This window comes from Acomys minous, assembly GCF_964271855.1.
Source record: "Acomys minous genome assembly, chromosome: 18".
NCBI lineage: Eukaryota > Metazoa > Chordata > Mammalia > Rodentia > Muridae > Acomys > Acomys minous.
In genome coordinates, this window is record NC_140501.1 from 60,400,387 (window position 1) to 60,417,757 (window position 17,371).

The window sequence follows — 17,371 nt, forward strand, 5'->3', positions numbered from 1 at the left end:
ATCTGCCTGTCATAAAGTTCTTCTTGTAGGTTTCCAGGACCCTGTGGATCCTACTATTTCCCCATTCTTCCATGCTCCTCTCGCCTAATAGGAACAATAAAGAGGCGAGCTTCTTCAGTCCTCTCCCCCTATGATGGAGGCCAGGCTATGCTCACAGCTCCCTCCACCTGTCTATCGTGGGCCGCATCTTCTCCATTTACCACTGAACAAATACTGTCTTCGCCTTAGAATCACACCACAAACTCCCGAAGGCTTCAAGAAGAAGTGAGAGAAATATCTCCTAGGCAGACACAGGTTAATACCAGTTACCACTTGTTCTTTCCTTTTCCTTCTGCCTCCCCCTTGCCCACACACACCAGAGGCCAGAAGCCAAACTTCACCCTGAGCCTTCCTCCTGTTAGTGACCTCTGTGACTCAGCAATCTCAGGCTATAACAGGCCTCCGCTGAAACCCTCTGCAGACGGTTGCGGCCAGTGAAGAGAAGTGGCTGCTTTCCTTTCCTTTCAAGTAATGGAATAAACTGTGATGTTTTGTAAAACACCCGTCCCAGAGCTGAGGAGACCAAATGATTTCCGTAGGAGATAAACCCTGGTAAGCATGCCTAATTTATGTGTTTAGCTTGTCATCTGTGATGACAATTAAGCTCCCTTTCATGACCAGCACGTTTGGTGGGGGAAGGAGACTGGCAGCAAGTCGGCTGCTATTATTTAATCTCTGGTCTTCAGAACTCATAACGGTGATATCAAAGAGCGCACAAGCACGCCAGCTGTGAACGTACACATAAAAAGACACGCTTGCTGGGATTCAATTAGCCTGGCTTTTTTTTTTTAAGCTTGTTTTCTTTACTTTTTACTGAATCCAGTCAAATGATTTGTGTATGTCATCACTATCTGTGAATGTGTCTTCGGAAGGCTGAAATGAATCGTCTAGGGGGAAAAGAGAGAGCCAGCTGTTCGCCGACATGACACAGCAGCTCAGTGAATCAAGTATCTGTGGAAAAGTACAAACTCTTCCAAGACAGCAATCCACAAACACTTTCGAGTCCTTTCCCTTTCAAATACATCTTCGCCTCCTTCTCCTCCTCTAGAGACCTCAGCAAGAAGACTGAAGAGACCAAGAACGGAAGAGCTGGATTTTTCATGTACAGCTCAGAGGTCATGGATTCTGTGAGTTGTCACTTTATACATTTGTAGGAGTAGCCTACTGTGTTAACCATGGCTCTATCAGTACAGAAACCTGAGCCTAGTCAGTTCACACAGGAAACAGCTATGCGCGCTCAGCTTTGGAGGTTCCAGCCCGTAGGTGGCTGGCTGTGTTGCTGGACCACACATCATGGCAGGAGTGTGCGGTGGAGGGGAAGAGCTCACTTCAGAGTGAGCCAGGGACAGACAGGAAAAAGAAACAAGTGGAACAAAAGAGGAAGCAGAGTCCACATTGCCCCTAGAACAGTCCCGGGGGGCCCCAAGGTCCTCCAGCCCCATCTGACAACATTCCAAGACTGCACCTCCACCCAAGCCTTGAGTATGGAGATTTTTAGGAAACATTTATTCAAACAACAGCCTGGCACTGAGATTTGTAGCCGAGGTATCTAGACATATGTAGAATTGGGGATGTAAAGTAACTCCCAAATATTAAGCTTATGTTAACCATAAAAGTGTCAGAAGATTTTTTTGTGTGGAAATAATTGCTGTCCTGCTAGCATGGGACAAAGGGAAGCCACCACATTTCCAATTAAAGGCATGTGATATCTGTGCCACACAGACCTGATGTACTCATGTGCAGTGGGATGTATATATGTGATGTGTGTCATGTGGATGCATGTGTCTGCGTGGTGCATAAAGGTTAGTATATGCCTCTGACACATATGATATGCCAATGTCTGTATACCAGTTATACGCATGCATATTATGTATGTGCTGGATATGTGAGGTATGAGTGCACATTATATGTATATTGTAGGAGTATTGTGTGTACAAATATGACAAACGGCTGTGATGTCTCAGAGTGCTTAGGCGATTTAGAGATAGAGGGAAGAGAGACAGGCAGACAGAGGATGTGCTCTGGTGGGCTAGTTATGCCAAAGATGTGGCTTAGAATCTTTAGATGGAAATTTCTCTTCTCATTCTTAAAGAGACACTATCGCATGCAACGCGTACATGTTGAAGTGTATTGAAATAGTCACGGTGTATCATAGTTTTACTTGTGTATTGATACATGCTACAAACTATCTGTACATGGAAGGATGGATGGCTTCTGCACAGAGATTGAGTAAAGGTGTTAGATTTGACAGAGGCCCACATGCCAAGAGCAGATACAATGCTGCAGAGGACGGAACTCCCAGGAAGCTCTTCCTGCCTCTGTATTTCAATGAATTTCGTGTTCTTTATTCTCAAAATGCTGAATTTTTAAATGTTTTGCTTTTATTATTTAAAACACAATTTAAATTTAAGGTTTTTTTTATCATATTCTTCTCATCCACCAAGTCCTTCCAGATCCTCCTCTCCTCCATACCCAGGCATCTTAAAAGTTCTTTCTCAAAAATAAATAAATAAATACCCCCAAAACAACAACAAAACCCCCTCAAACCAAGAAAACAAAATAAAATCACCACCATCCCTAAAACCCCACCAAACCATAACCAAATAACATCACACAAAACAACCTGTGGAGCCTGTTGTATGTTGATCAACTACTTCTGGACATAAGGCTTAAGGTCTTCCCTGAGGTGGTAGGTAAACCCTTCCCCGGCCCCTCCCAGCAGGTACAAGAGACCGTAAAGGGCTAGCTTCTCATTCATTCATTCTTCACTCCCCTTTTAAAAAAAAAAATATATATATATATATATATCAAAATAAAAGATAAATTTTAAAAAGATAAAACAAAAACTATCACATTGGATTCAGACAAGAGAAACCAGCAGAAGAAAAAGAGCCCAGGAGAAGGCATGAGAATCAGAGACCCATTCTAGAGCCCATAACATATGCTCAGATGACCTGAGGCGCCGTAACATATGCACAGGGGACCTGGGGCAGACCCGTGTAGGCCCAGTGCATGCTGCTTCAGACTCGGTGAGTTCACAGGAGCTTTGCTCATATTGATTTAGTGGGCCTTGTTTTCATGGGGGCTCCCCTTTCCCTCTCGCTCTCACACGCTTGCTGCCTTCTCTTCTGTAGGGTTCCCTGAGCTCTGAGGGGAATTTTATGGAAATATCCCAACTAAAGATGAGTGCTGCGTGCTCCCTCGCTCTGCGCAGTATCTGGCTGTAGATGTCTGTACTTGTTCCTGTCTGGTGCAGGAGGAAGCTTCTCTGATGATGGTGGGAAAGGGCACTGATTATATTTGTCTCTCTAGGTCTGGGATACCTCACTCAGCACAGTTTTTTTTTCTAATTTGATCCACTTGCCTCCAAATCTCATGACGTTTTTCAAATAACTGAATAATACTCCATTGTGTAACTGTACCACGCTGTCTTTACTCCTTCTTCTGTCCAGTGACATTTAGGTTGGTCCTACTTTCTGGCTGTTATGAATAGAGCAGCAATGAACATGGTTGAGCAAGCATCTCTGTGGGAGGATGAAGCATCTTTGGGGTATATGTCTAAGAGTGGCACACCATCCCCCATCTTCCTGAGGAACCGCCACACTGATTTCCATAGTAACTGAACATGTTTGCACTCCCACCAGCAATGGAGGAGAGGTCCTCCACATCCTCGACAAAGTGAGCTGTCCCCTGTTTTGTTGATCTGAGCCATTCTGACCGACTGGTGTAAAGTGAAATCTCGAAGTATTTTTTATTCATACTTCCCCAGTGGCTTAGGATGTTGAACATTTCTCTAAGCATTTCTTGGCATTTGACTTCCCCTTTGTTGAGACTTTTCTCTGTTTAGATCTGTACCCATTTTTGTTTCAGGTTTTTTTGTGACAGGGTTTCTCTTTGTAGCCCTGGCTTTTCTGGAACTTTCTTTGTAGACAAGGCTGGCCTCGAACTCACAGAAATCCACATGCTTCTGCCTCCCAAGTGCTTGAATTAAAGGTGTGTGTCACCACCGCCTGTCTGTACCCCATTTTTAAATTGGATTGGGTATTTTTGTTTTTTGTTTTTTTAAATATCTAGATTCTTGAGTTCTTTACTCGCAATTACTTATCTTCCCTGATAAGACAGGTTAAATGCTAGCTTTTAGTGTTGACAATGGCTGTTGTACATATTAAGTGCTTAGCTGGCATCAGTAGGATGAATGACCGATGGGCTGAATAAATGATTCCTGGGAATTTGAACTGGGAGGCTGATCAGCACTGTCCTAGGCAGGCACTGTGGGGTTTTGCTTTTTGTTACCTCTTGGAAAACTACTCTGATTTGGGCATTTATCAAAAATCAACTTGACATCAGTGAGTTGGGACAGGACCCTTTACCTTTTCCCAGTCTGACTACTGGAATCTGTTTCATCATAAACAGCCACCAAAGGACATGTAGGACATAGGAAGTGCCTTCTCCATCAGGAAGAGGCCCAGGCAGTTGAGATTGTAGGGCCTTATTGAACTAAGTGGCGTGCTAGCCTGAATAGATAGCTATACACATTTGGGTACATTCCAGAACAGCTGATCTTTTGGAGAAAGTTATATTTGTGATATAATACAGATTACTAAAATCTTGAAGATAAAATAAGCACTGTTTCCTCCATTTTAGTAAGATATTTTTAAGTTTTGGTTTTTTTTTAGTGTGTGTGTGTGTGTGTGTGTGTACTATGTGGACTGGAATAACCCGTTGGGCTGGACGGGATCCAAACTGAGGTCCTTTAGAAGAGCAGCAAGTGCTCTAAAAATGCTGACCCATTTATCCAGCCTTTCAAAGAAACTGCCCACGTGATCACTGTAGGATCCATGCAACAGTGTTCACTCTCTGTGTTTGGTTTACTGTCTGGGATCCTTTTGTTCTACCCAGAAAGAAAGGGCAGGTAAGGGAGGGGAAACTCTCCAAGTGCCAATTGATGTCCTGCAGCTTTCATATTCCTTAGCGTTTGCCAGCAGCAACAGCAGCAGCACCAGCAGCACCAGCAGCACCAGCAGCACCAGCAGCACCAGCAGCAGCACCATTTGAGGTTCCAGCTCTTGTATAGGGCTAGGAAGTCAGAAGTTGGTACCACAGGCCTTGGTATTAGCTGCTGTTGCAGCTTCCCAGTGGGCCTCAGGATTAAGTTCCCCAGCTCTTGACAATGCCCAGTGTCACAGCTCCCAGATCAGTGAGATCTAAGTTCCTTAGCCCAAAGGACTGGGAGGTTCTCTGGAACTCTTTCAAAAACCAAGGCCTTCTTTTTCTCTTCTCTCCTGTTGTACAGCTTTCTAAGCCTCCTCACTGTCCTATTTTGCCTTCTCTCTGCCCTAACAGCTCCTCAGAACAGCTCAGCTGCTGCTCCCTGTCAACACTGCTGTCCCAGTGGCTCCTGTCAGGAGGCGGTTACCAACATCCTTTGACTTCCGTGGCTCCTTCTACTTCTATCAGCCACCAGTATTTCTGTTCTGTCTCTGGTGCAGCTGTTCGGTGCAGCTGTTCACTTCACCGCCTTTGTAGCTCAGCCTTCTAGCTACGCATCTCTGCCTCCGTCACTTGTCAGGGTCACTGTCAGTCTCCAGAGAACCCCCTCTGAGGCTGCATCAGGTGCACTTGTTTCAGAGCCCTGCCTCTGCCACTCACCAGGATCTCGTGGCTCCCGTAGCTCTTCCTCCTTTGTGGCCATCAAAGCAATAGACCACTCTGCCACTTTTTTGTCTTGGTGGGCCAGCCAACCACTATCATTGCGGCCATTGGTGCTGCTGCTGCTGCTGCGGCTGCTGCTGCTGCGGCTGCTGCTGCTGCTGCTTTCTTTCTGTGACCAGCTCAGCAGTTTAAATAAAAAATAAAACCTTGAGAGAAGCCTTTTTTGTTGTTGTTCTGACTTATTTGGGAATCGCATTTGTGTCTGACGCTTTAGAAGTGATATCTTGTACCTCGGCTTCTCCAGCAGTAGCACCTGCGTGTGTGCACTTTCCCACCTGACTTCTGAGTGCTCCTTTTGGAGACTCCTTGGGAGACTGCATCTTCCCAAAATGCCCTAGCAGTGTTTCTGGTTCCATGCATCCCTTTGCAAACACCCCAGTCCCCAACATTTTCTGCTCTCTTTGAACGTAGGCAGGATTCGCAACCTTTTAAGAAAGATTCCCCTCCCCTTAGGGAATTGTTCTTCATTGATTCCAAAGCTCGGACAGAAAGGTGCCAAGTTTCTCCCTGGCCCCTAGCTCCTTTCTCTGGTATTCTTGCCCTGAGAACGCAGGATGCCCAACACCAATCCTTGTGCCTGAGTTTCTAAGTCCAGGGATGGCGGTACTGCAGGCGTCTCCAAGCTGCCTCACCAAGTGAGCAGAATAACCTGCTTATGCAGTAAAGATGAGCTTCTTGCAAAAATCACAGTGCCTCCTATAAAAATGAAGGTTTGTGTTAACACCAATTGTGGTGTGGCCTCTTTTCTAGAGTCACACTATTCCATTTCAGAAGGTATCAGGGCGGTGCTTCCCCTCTGCCTTGCGTGTAAGTATTGATTATCTGAAGTCTACTGGAACAAAAAGTGCAGTGAAAAGTATTCCGCCAGTCCTGGAAGAGGCTGGATCTTCACGAGCCACAGCAACCAGCTGCAAGTGTTGAGCTGTTGTGTGGCTTCCTAGGGGCATCCAGGCAGTATCTAAGATAGCCAGTGTTGGCCTGGGAGCAGCTTGCTCTTCCTGGTAAACAGGTTGACGGTGCTCTTGCTCAGGGCAGCAAGGGAGATCCCAGCAAGTCACTTTGCCTTGTTTCTCAACATCTTTACTTATTGACAGGAAAATGACCACCAGGAGTGTTTATAGTAAGAACTTAAGCCCCTTACCTGTATCACCATAGCTATCTTAAAAGAATTAAATAGTGCTTTAGCAGGGGAGTGCCCAGCGAGAGGTCAGCCCCATAATTTAACTCCATTGGCACCTGATGGCTTCTATTTTTCCATGTGTTTGCACTCTATACTAAATACCCAGTGTTTTTTTGACATAAGTTCTTAACCCAGTGGTTCTCAACCTTCCTAATGCTGCAACCCTTTAATACAGTCCCACATGTTGTGGTGACCCCCCAACCACAAAGTTATTTTCGTTGCTACCTCATAATTGTAATTTTGCTACTATTGTGAATCATAATGTAAATATTTGTGTTTTCTAATGGTCTTAGGTGACACCTATGAAAGGGTCATTTGACCACTAAAGGAGTCATGATCCACAGGTTGAGAAACACTGTCTTCACTAATGCTATGAATCTAAAGCATTCTCTCAAAATGCACATGTTGAATCTCAAAATGTCAAGAACTAGGAGGTAGAGCGATAGAGAAGTAATTAAATTATGGAGGAGATGCTCAGCTGAATAGGACCCATCTTAACTATGTACACACAATTTTTTAAAAACCACTACCTGTAATACAGGAAGGCACCTCATCAGGTATCTGCCATCATAGCCTAACGACATAAGTAAAATGGGCCTGACAGACATCTACAGATCATGTCAGCCAAACAGGAAAGCATGTACATTCTTCTCAGCATCACATTGAAGTTTCTTTCATACTGATCACATATTAGAATACAAAGCTAATATCAAACACAGGAAAAGGAAAATACCATTCTAGAGTCTATAGAGCCACAGAGGGATGAAAATAGGTATCAGCAGCACTTAAGACTACAGGAAGTGCATAGGCTCAAGGAGCCTGAACCACACCCAACTGAGGGATAATTGTGTCACTGAAGAAATAAGCAAAGAAGTTAAATATTCCTAAAACTGGATGCAAATGAAAGCACAATGTAAAAGCTCACAGTAAGGCAGTCCTAAGATGAAAGTTTATAGTGCCAAGTGTCTACATTTAAAAAAAAATATGAGCAATCTTAAATTAACTAGTTAATGATGTGTCTGAAGGCCTTAGAAAATCAAGAAAAACCAGCAGGTAGGAAGAGATCATCAAGACAAAGGCAAAAATGAATGGGATAGAAATAAAAAATACCAATGAAACTAAGAGTTGTGGGGTATTTTTGGAAAAGATGATTGACCAGCCCTTAGCCAAATTATCTAAAAGAAAGAGAAATAGGGTCCAAAGTAGTACAATTAGAAACAAACAATTAGAGGATTTTCCAACCGATAATAACAGAATTCAGGAAAACATAAGGACATGCTTTTAAAAAAAAACATGTCCCCTGGAGGAGGAGACCTGGTGGCACTCAGAGGAAGGACAGCAGGTTACCAAGAAGAGACTTGATACCCTATGAACATATACAGGGGGAGGTAATCCTTCTCAGGAACAGTCATAGGGGAGGGGAATAAGGGGAAAATGGGAGGGAGGGAAGAATGGGAGGATACAAGGGATGGGATAACCATTGAGATGTAACAAGAATAAATTAATAAAGGAGAAAAAACCTATATTACTGGACAGTTTTGTGTCAACTGGACATAAGCTAAAGTCATCTGAGGAGAGAGAATCTCAATTAAGAAAATGTCTCCAAAGTATCAGGCTGTAAGCAAGCTTGTATAGCATTTTCCTGTTTATTTATTTAATCATTCACTTACATCCCAGGCATAGCCCCATTCCTCCTAACCTCACAGCCCCACCCGCCCTCCCTCTTCCTCCTTTTCACACACCACTACTCCTCAGAAAAGGAGAGTTCCCCCAACCCTTCCCTGGCTCATCAAGTCACATCAGGACTGAATGCATCCCCTTCCTCTGTTGCCTGGAGAAGCAGCCCCACCAGAGTTAAGCCATCAAAAAGCAGGCAACAGAGTCCACATCAGTGACAGCCTCTGTTTCCCTTACTAGGGGACCTACATGAAGCCTGAGCTGCCCATCAGCTACGTCTGTGTAAGGGACTTAGGTCCAGTCCGTGTATGGTCTTTAGTCTCCTCAAGTCCCTCTGGGCCCTGGTTAGTTGACTATTATGAATAAAGCGGTTATGAACATCATTGAGCAAATGTCCTTGTTGGTAGAGCATCTTTTGTAGTATAGTTCAAAAGTATGGAGTAGTATAGCTGGATCTTGAGGTAGAGCATTTTCTTAATTGGTGACCAATGGGGGAGGGTCCAGCCCATTGTGGGTGGTGTTATCCCTAGGCTGGTGGTCCTGGGTTCTATAAGGAAGCCATGGAGAGCAAGCCAGTAGCAAGCAGCCCCTAACCATGGCTTCTGCATTAGTTCCTGCCTCCAGGTTCCTCCTCTAATTGAGTTCCTGTCCTGACTTCTTTCAGTGATGAACAGTGCTGTGGAAGTGTAAGCCAAATACACCCTTTCCTTCCCAAGTAAATTTGATCATGATGTTTTGTCACAGCATTAGAAATCCTAACTAAGACATCATGATTTATGTAATTTTAAAATCTAAGCATGCAACCTACCCAAAATAAGCCAAGATGAAGTAAATTCCATAACCAACAACAAGATTAAGAAGGGAGCTATATCTTTTCAAGTCACAAAGGGCCCAGGTCTAGATGGATTCACTGCAGAACTCACCAGGACTCCAAAGACAAACGAATACCAATACTACTCAAATTATTCCACAAAAATAGGCAAAGAAGGAAGATGTCAAAATCTTTGTACCAAGGCAATTTTATCCTAATAACAAAAGCAAATAAAGACAAAACAACAGAAAAGAGAAAATCACAGACCTATCTCCTTAATAGGCATAGATGCAAAAGTTCTCAATATCTTCCTGGATAACTACAATGAAATATTGTTTTTCAGATTTAACAAGGAAGCTGCACATACGAATTCACAGTGGTTATGACAACATGTACAAACCCTGTGAAAGATCAAGCCAAGTAATCCCAGCATGGAGGGAAGAGGTGCTCCTGAAATCTTTGCTGGAAGGCCATTGATGACTTCTAGGGGAGGGAGAGTCCACTTTCTTTAGGAATGCAGGATACAGGGGGCTCCCTCTGCTCCCATAGATAATCCTAAACACATGCACAAACAGACATAAGCAATACTAAGTGGACTTTAAATTAAGAGTTGCAGAATAACTTCAACTGATGAATGAATAAGGAAAGATGCGGTTTATATAGACAGTGGAAAGAAAAAAAAAAGAAATCATGAAAGGATAGAACTAGAAAAATTATACTGGGTGAGATAACTTTGTGAGCTTTGTCGAAGAAAGTGTGTCACCTTGGGAGTGAAGTTTGAGGTCTCGGAAGTTCGAGTCCAGGCTCAGTGGCTCGCAGTCACAGCTCTTTTCCTTCTGCCTACTAATCCAGATGTAGAACTCTCAGCTACCTCTCCAGCACCATGTCTGCCTGCATGCCGCCATGCTTTCTGCCATGATAATCATGGATTAAACTTCTGGACTATAAACCAGTCCCAATCAAATGTTTTCCTTTAGAAGAGTTGCCTTGGTCATGGTGCTAGGAGTAGGATGGTGTTGTGACAGTGCTGATCATGTTGTAGTTTGGAGGAATGTGGACTATGGGTACTTTTGAAGTTGGACTGAATCCATTTCTGCATTGTGTTATGCTATAAGTCTACGGGGCCAGAGAGTGGAATGTGGTGATTTGAATAGAAATGGCCCTAGAGACTCATATTTTTTCAATACTTGGCTCATAGGGAGTGGCTCTATTAGTGTTGTGGTCTTGTTGGAGTTGGTGTAGCTTTGTTGGAGGAAGTTTGTCACTAGGGGCTGGGCTTTGAGATCTCAGGAGCTCAATCCCACACTCACTGTCACTTCCTGCTTCCTGTCGATCAAGGTGTAGAATTCTTAGCACGGTGTCCAGCTTCATGCCACCATGTTTTCTGTCATGATGATAATAGACTGAACCTCTGAACTATAAGCCATTCCTAATTAAATATTCTTACTTATAAGAGTTACTGTGGTCAGCTGGGTGTGGTGGTACATGCTTTTAATCCCAGAACTCAGGAAGGCAGAGACAGTGAATTTCAGGCCAGCCTGGTCTACAAAGTGAATCCAGGACATCTAAGGCTATACAGAGAAACCCTAGCTTGAAAAAAACAAACAAACAAAGAGTAGCTGTGGACATCGTGTCTCTTCATGGCAATAAAACCGAAACTAAGAAAATAGTCAAACCAAAAGTAATGGAAGTGGAAAGACTTGAACAGGGAGTGGTGTGAGACTATGGGGGGAATTAGGCATGGAGAAACGGAAGGCTAATACAAATGAAAGAGTTATGAAAAACTGTATGGACACTACTATCTCCCAATCCAAATAAAAAACTATAAGTGGAGGAACAGTAGAACATGTATGAAATAAAAGAGGAGGAGGCAACACTGAGGGTTAAAAGTATAGGGCAGTCTTGGGGGGGGGAATGGTGTGGTAGAGCGAGGGCTAACCTAAACTAAGGCTCTATTAGCCTTACGGAAGTTCACGGTTTAGTAAACCAATTTCAGAACACAGCTTGAAAAACCAAAAGAGTCTTCACTTATCAGGAAAGTGGAATAGAGGGGAAGACATGCTATTTGGACTCTCAGTGAGAGAAGCATGGGAGAATGGGGAAATAGAAGGATCCAGAGGGTCCTGGAAATCTACAAGAAGAACATTATGATTAGCAGATCTGGGCTCAGGGGTTCTGCTCAAATTATAGCACCAGCCAAAGACAATAGGATAACAATTGTGATTTAATATGAATGAATTAATAATAAAAATTTTTAAAGAAAAACCAAACAGTTCAAGCAGAGTTGCCCTACATGGGCAGACAAAGCCTGCCTAGAAAATGTGGGCTATTAAACGAAAATTGCAATACAATCAGGAGACGCCCACTATGACTTATTAGCTTTGGCTTCAGGACATAGAGAAATTAATCTCAGGCTGACTTGGAAACTTCCCTTTATGCAACTGGTTTGCTCAGGGCCAGAAGGTGCTATTCTGGCTGTTGGAGAAAAAAGGTGCCAATGGTCTTAACCAGTGCTGGGCCGTGCATGCTGCAATGTTTGCCTGCCAGGTAAAAGGTGTCACTGGCAAAGGAGCAGCATAGCTGGGTGGAGGTTTGAATGATATGGACCTCATAATGGTGTGGACCTCCTGTTTAAGGAGGATTGGAGGTGTAGCCTTGCCGGGAAAAGTGTGTCACTGAGGACAGGCTTTGAGATTTCCTACATGCCATAACCAGTGTGTTCTCCGCCTCTTGCTTCTGCTTTAAGATGTGAGCGTTCAGCTGTTTCTGCCACCATGATGGTAATGTATTCCTATCCCCTGGGGTAGCTATGAGCTCCAAATAAACCCTCCCTTCAGTAAGTTGCCTTGGTAACAGTGTTTATCACTGCAGTAGAAAAGTAACTAATACAACCTATATGACTAATGTGACTAACTGCTTTCTGATTGTATTGGAGTCCTGTTCTACTGGAGGAAAATTTGTGATTGATATTGTTAACCTAGTCAAAAGTTCTTGGATGAGTAGGCCCTAGGACCAATGGAGAATTGCTTTAACACACACACACACACACACACACACTCACACACGCACACACACGCACACACACACACATGCATGTGCATGCACATGGTCTGTTCTCAACCTTGGTCAGAGAAGCTCCTTCATGACGTGGGCATCCATCAATGAAGAGATACATCACTGGTCAAAGTGGTAAGAATGAAAGGCTAAGTGCCCACCCCTACACATGACATCTATGCTAACCACCATCCACCTATATTCAGGGACCATCATGGAAGAGCAGAGGGAAGGAAAGCAAGCACTGAATGACACGGTGTGTTCTGTGGGATGCTGCCTTCTGGGCATGCATAGCCATGGCAAACATGAGGCCACCTGCACAAGACCTACACAGGATCAAGCCAGCCAAGATCCCAGCACAAACACCTTATCAAAAAGCTCTTGGTTGCTGGTAATTGTTGGAAAAAGGAGAATCTTGGTGTGTTTTGTTTTGTTTTTAGGACGCAGCCACGAGTAGGTTTCCCATGCCCCTGTGAATGGCTCATCACTATTTATATGAGCATCACTCTAAGCTTAGTGGATTATAAACATAGAGGATAACATAAAGTTGCAAGTGTGTCAAAGTGGAGGATTTGTGGAGAGTTGGAGTGCAAACAGATGTATGTATGTATGTATGTACGTATGTACGTATGTACGTATGTATATATGTATGTATGTAACCATATTTCATTATATGCGTGTATGAAATTCTCAAAAATAAAGCAAACTTTTAGGATTTGTGAAGTATATGATATTCTGATTTGATTTGAACTTCCTTAAAAACTCAAGATATAGAGCATCATTGTATTGTTAAATCTCTAAATGTATGTGAATTAGTTTTATAATTAATCTGCTCTTTTATGGATATAAGCCATAATCTATAGCAATAACTGCTCTGTATATTTAATAATTTATACATTTTAGTAATATACATACTTTTATTCATGGATGTCTTTTGTATATTTTTATATTCAATTTGCAGAATTTTCTACAAAATTTCAAAATTTTCTTCTCAATTTTTATAATCTTCTCTGAATCACAAACGTTTTAATTATAATAAGGTACATAACATCTATATTTCTTTGTAAATAGACAAAGAAAGAAATGCCTGTTGTTTAGCCACCTGGTCTGGGGAGGGTTGTTGATGCACATGGAGAAAAGATAACCCTCACTGCCTCTCCAGACAACAGGAGCTACCCAAATAAGCTCATTTAAGAAACCAGACTGCCATGCAGAGACATACTTGTTGTTTGTACCAGTCGCCGTACTGTGAGACTGCCCAATACAAGATGAAATCACTCTTGTCTGACCCAGACAAGCCTAGAGTTGGGACATAATGAAAGAGGGGGGAGGGGCGCCCTGGCTGCCTGAGATAAGTACAGCTTCAAGGACTTTCTAAAGATACACAAAAGATTTCTTTTCATACAATATGCATCCCATGGACACGTACACAGTCTCCTGTAGCCAAGATTATCTTCAACATTCTTCAAGACTGCAACAGTCCAGACAGCTGGCTCGAAGCAGAACACTCACCTAGGAACTGCATCTCCACCAATGAGCTGACGCCAAGCCTTATGTCTCCACCAATGAGCTGACGCCAAGCCTTATGTCTCCACCAATGAGCTGACATCAAGCCTTATGTCTCCACCAATGAGCTGACGCCAAGCCTCCCCCCTCCACCAATACTGACACTGCATCTTCCATCAATGAGCCAGCAGAGAACTCTGCCCCAATCCTTCAAGACCAACGAGCTATGGGTCCAAGCCACTCATGTCTCTTGTTTCTTGACTTTAAAGCCCTCATTTCTGCCCCTGCTTTTCTATGCCAGATTTCTAGTGTTCTGCTATTACCAGGTCAAATAAAAATCATCCTCCCTCCCTCCTTCCCCCTCTCCCTCCCTCCTTCCTCCTCCTCCTCCCCTCCTCCTCCCTTCCCCCAATCTCTCATTTTTAAGTTCACAGTAGTGATGACTTTTGTACTTTACTCATAAAGAAAAACCACTTGAATAATCGTATTTGTGGCTCCTCTGGCTAGATTTATGTCAACTTGACCTAAGCTGGAGTGGTTTTAGATGAGGGAACCTTAATTAAGAAATGTTTCCACCAGATTGGCATGTGGGCAAACCTGTGGCACGTTTTCTTGATTGATGTGGGAGTGCCCAGGTCACTCTGTGTGGTGCCAGTCCTGGTCTTGTATTTCTGGAGAATAAAAAGGCAGAGTGAGTGAGCCACTCGGAGCAAACAATTAGCAGCACTCCTTTGTGGCCTCTGCATCAGCTCCTGCCTCCATGTTCCTTCTGCACTGCCAAAATTGCTGCCCTGGCTTTTTGTTGTCTTGGGAGTTGTAAGTGGAAACACACCTTCTGCTTCCCACGTTGTTTGTGGCCATAGTGTTTTATCACAGCAGTAGAAACCCTGTGACAATCCGCACAGGGCAAATCCCACCGTTGTTAGTGCCGTTCAGCAATTTTGTTTTTAGTAAACATTTTCACATTTGGCTTGTTACAGCAAATGTCTTTGGCTTCTAGTGTTATCTCAAATTTAAGAGAGACATTCATTTCAGAATGAATTTATGGAGGAGATTATCACCTCCATCCTAAAAGTATAAGTTGCCCATCTTTCAAAAAGGCCCCTGAGAGACCTAACTCCCCAAGTGCTGTGGCTGCTGAATCTCAGGACTCAGATAATGCAGTGACTCTGCAGTCCAAATAGCTTTATTTCTAATTGTGTCAAGAAATGCAGACACTTCATTTGAACCTCATATTTGCAACTTCCAGGACTCCCCGAAGTCCTAAATTGTTGTGTGACATTTTATCCCATCTTGATTTTTAAATATGTTAAATGCCACTCCTTCTGAAAGGAAATACATATCACCACCTCACCCACTAAAAAGCTCAAGCTGTGTGTGTGTGTGTGTGTGTGTGTGTGTGTGTGTGTGTGTGTAGTGCATATGTGTCCAAGTGTGTATGCATGTATGGCCAGATGCCAAACTTGCTTGTTCCTCAAGGCCTATGAGTGTTTTTACATTTTTGCGACAAGGTCCCTCATCAGCCTATAACTCACCAAGTAAGCTACACTGGCTAGTGAGCAAGCTCCAGGGATGCTCCTGCCTTCACCTCACCAGTGCTGGGATTACAAGTGTGCTCCACACACAGCTGTTTGTTTTTGTTTGTTTGTTTGTTTTGTTTTGTTTGTTTTTAGCATGGATTTTTGGAGCTTGAGCTCAGGTCTTTATTGTTGCATTATAAGTACTCTATCAGCGAGCATGCATTTTTTTTTATCTGACTCTTTAAGTGATCTATTTCGCTCCCCTGATGGCAAGCAAATAACACTCACAATTTGAAGGCTCTTAGGGTCTTTTTTAGGATACCTTTAGGATACCTTTGTTGGTTTGACCAAGATCATTCAAACTCTATGGAAGACAAAAGAAAGTACACTTAACCCCTGGAAAATTACTCTATGACAATCACCATTCTGTTTCCGAATACAGAAAAGTCAGTCCAGAGGCACAGTGTTGAATCCAGGTGTAGGTACAGGTCACCCCACTTCCTGAAGGCTTGGTATTGGATGCCACCCACCTAGCCGTAACCAGTAGCTGAGCATGACCGATGGTGTCTCATAGAAGTCTAATCTTCAACTCCCCTCCATTCCCCCTTCTATACTGACAGTGACACCAAGAAGCACACAGCAAGGTAAAGAACTGTCCCCTTCATTAGAGATGGCCACCCCATGACTGTTGGGGTCATTCAAACAGACAGGGATAAATTTAGGAGCTATTTGTCTCCCACAACTCTAAGCCACCTGAAAAACAGGCGGTAGGATCACAGGGCACCAGTAAACACCAGGCTGCGTTCCAGGCCCAAACTGCCTGATGATAGCTGTGACACGGTTTGACCTCTTCCCTGAGAGGGGACATTTGTGGGATGAAGTCTGACATCTTTTCAAAGCACCAGAAGACTTCCGACTGGCCAGAGCTTGGCTGGTCGGCTCTGTTTCCAGTGGGTGCACAGCTGTCTAAATGGAGCCGAGGGAAATTATAGGGGAGAGGCAACAGCTGGCTAAAAAAGAAGCAGGAGAGCCCACTTGTCCCTGTCTAGAGTGCTGACACACTCGCCACTGCAGGTAGGAAGAGCATGGGATTACAGCTTGCCATGTTCACATGGAAAGGGCGCGCAGTATTAGCCCCATCGCAGAAAAGTTGCTGATGGCTGTGTGTGCTGGACATCCAACAAGGAGTAAGGTCCCCTTGCAGCTTGCAAATTTAACTCTTCATTGGAACTTGCTTCGTGGAATTTTACATCCAGTCACAGGAACTTTGAAATACTCAAGTTCAGATCTTACTGAGGAGCCCCTATCTGGTTTTATTTCCCCTCATAATTTCCAACAGTGCCTGTCAGGTCTGTCCAATGGGGTGTCCCGGTTTGCCGTTCTGCTTCTCCAGATGCTAATGACATAGAAACTGCAGAACATTTAAAAAAAAAAAGAAAAAAAAAGGAGAAAAAATCAATAGTTGGTCCTATAAACTACCTGCAAATTTTAATTTCTTATTTGACAGCATTCCTTGAATGACTGAAGTACCCAGAATGTCTCCTGAGACCACCCAAAACCTTCATGGCCATTACTAATTGCCATGCTCAGAGACACTGAGAACTCTCAGGGGCCAACAAGTAATGGGGTGCTGAGAGAAGGCTGTGCTCCTCTCACCACTGAGTCCAAAGCTGCAGATGAACCCCGGACTGTCTGAAGGGCAGCGGGGTGTACTTCATCACACTGTCAGTTGCTCACCTGGCCTTACCCACCACAGTTGAACCGCGGGGGTCAGGGAGTCCAGCCAGCTCACCGAAGGCAAGAGGCTGGAGACCAGTCGGAAGGTGGCCAGAGTTATAATACCAGTGTTTGAGACGTTGGTGTGGGTGACTC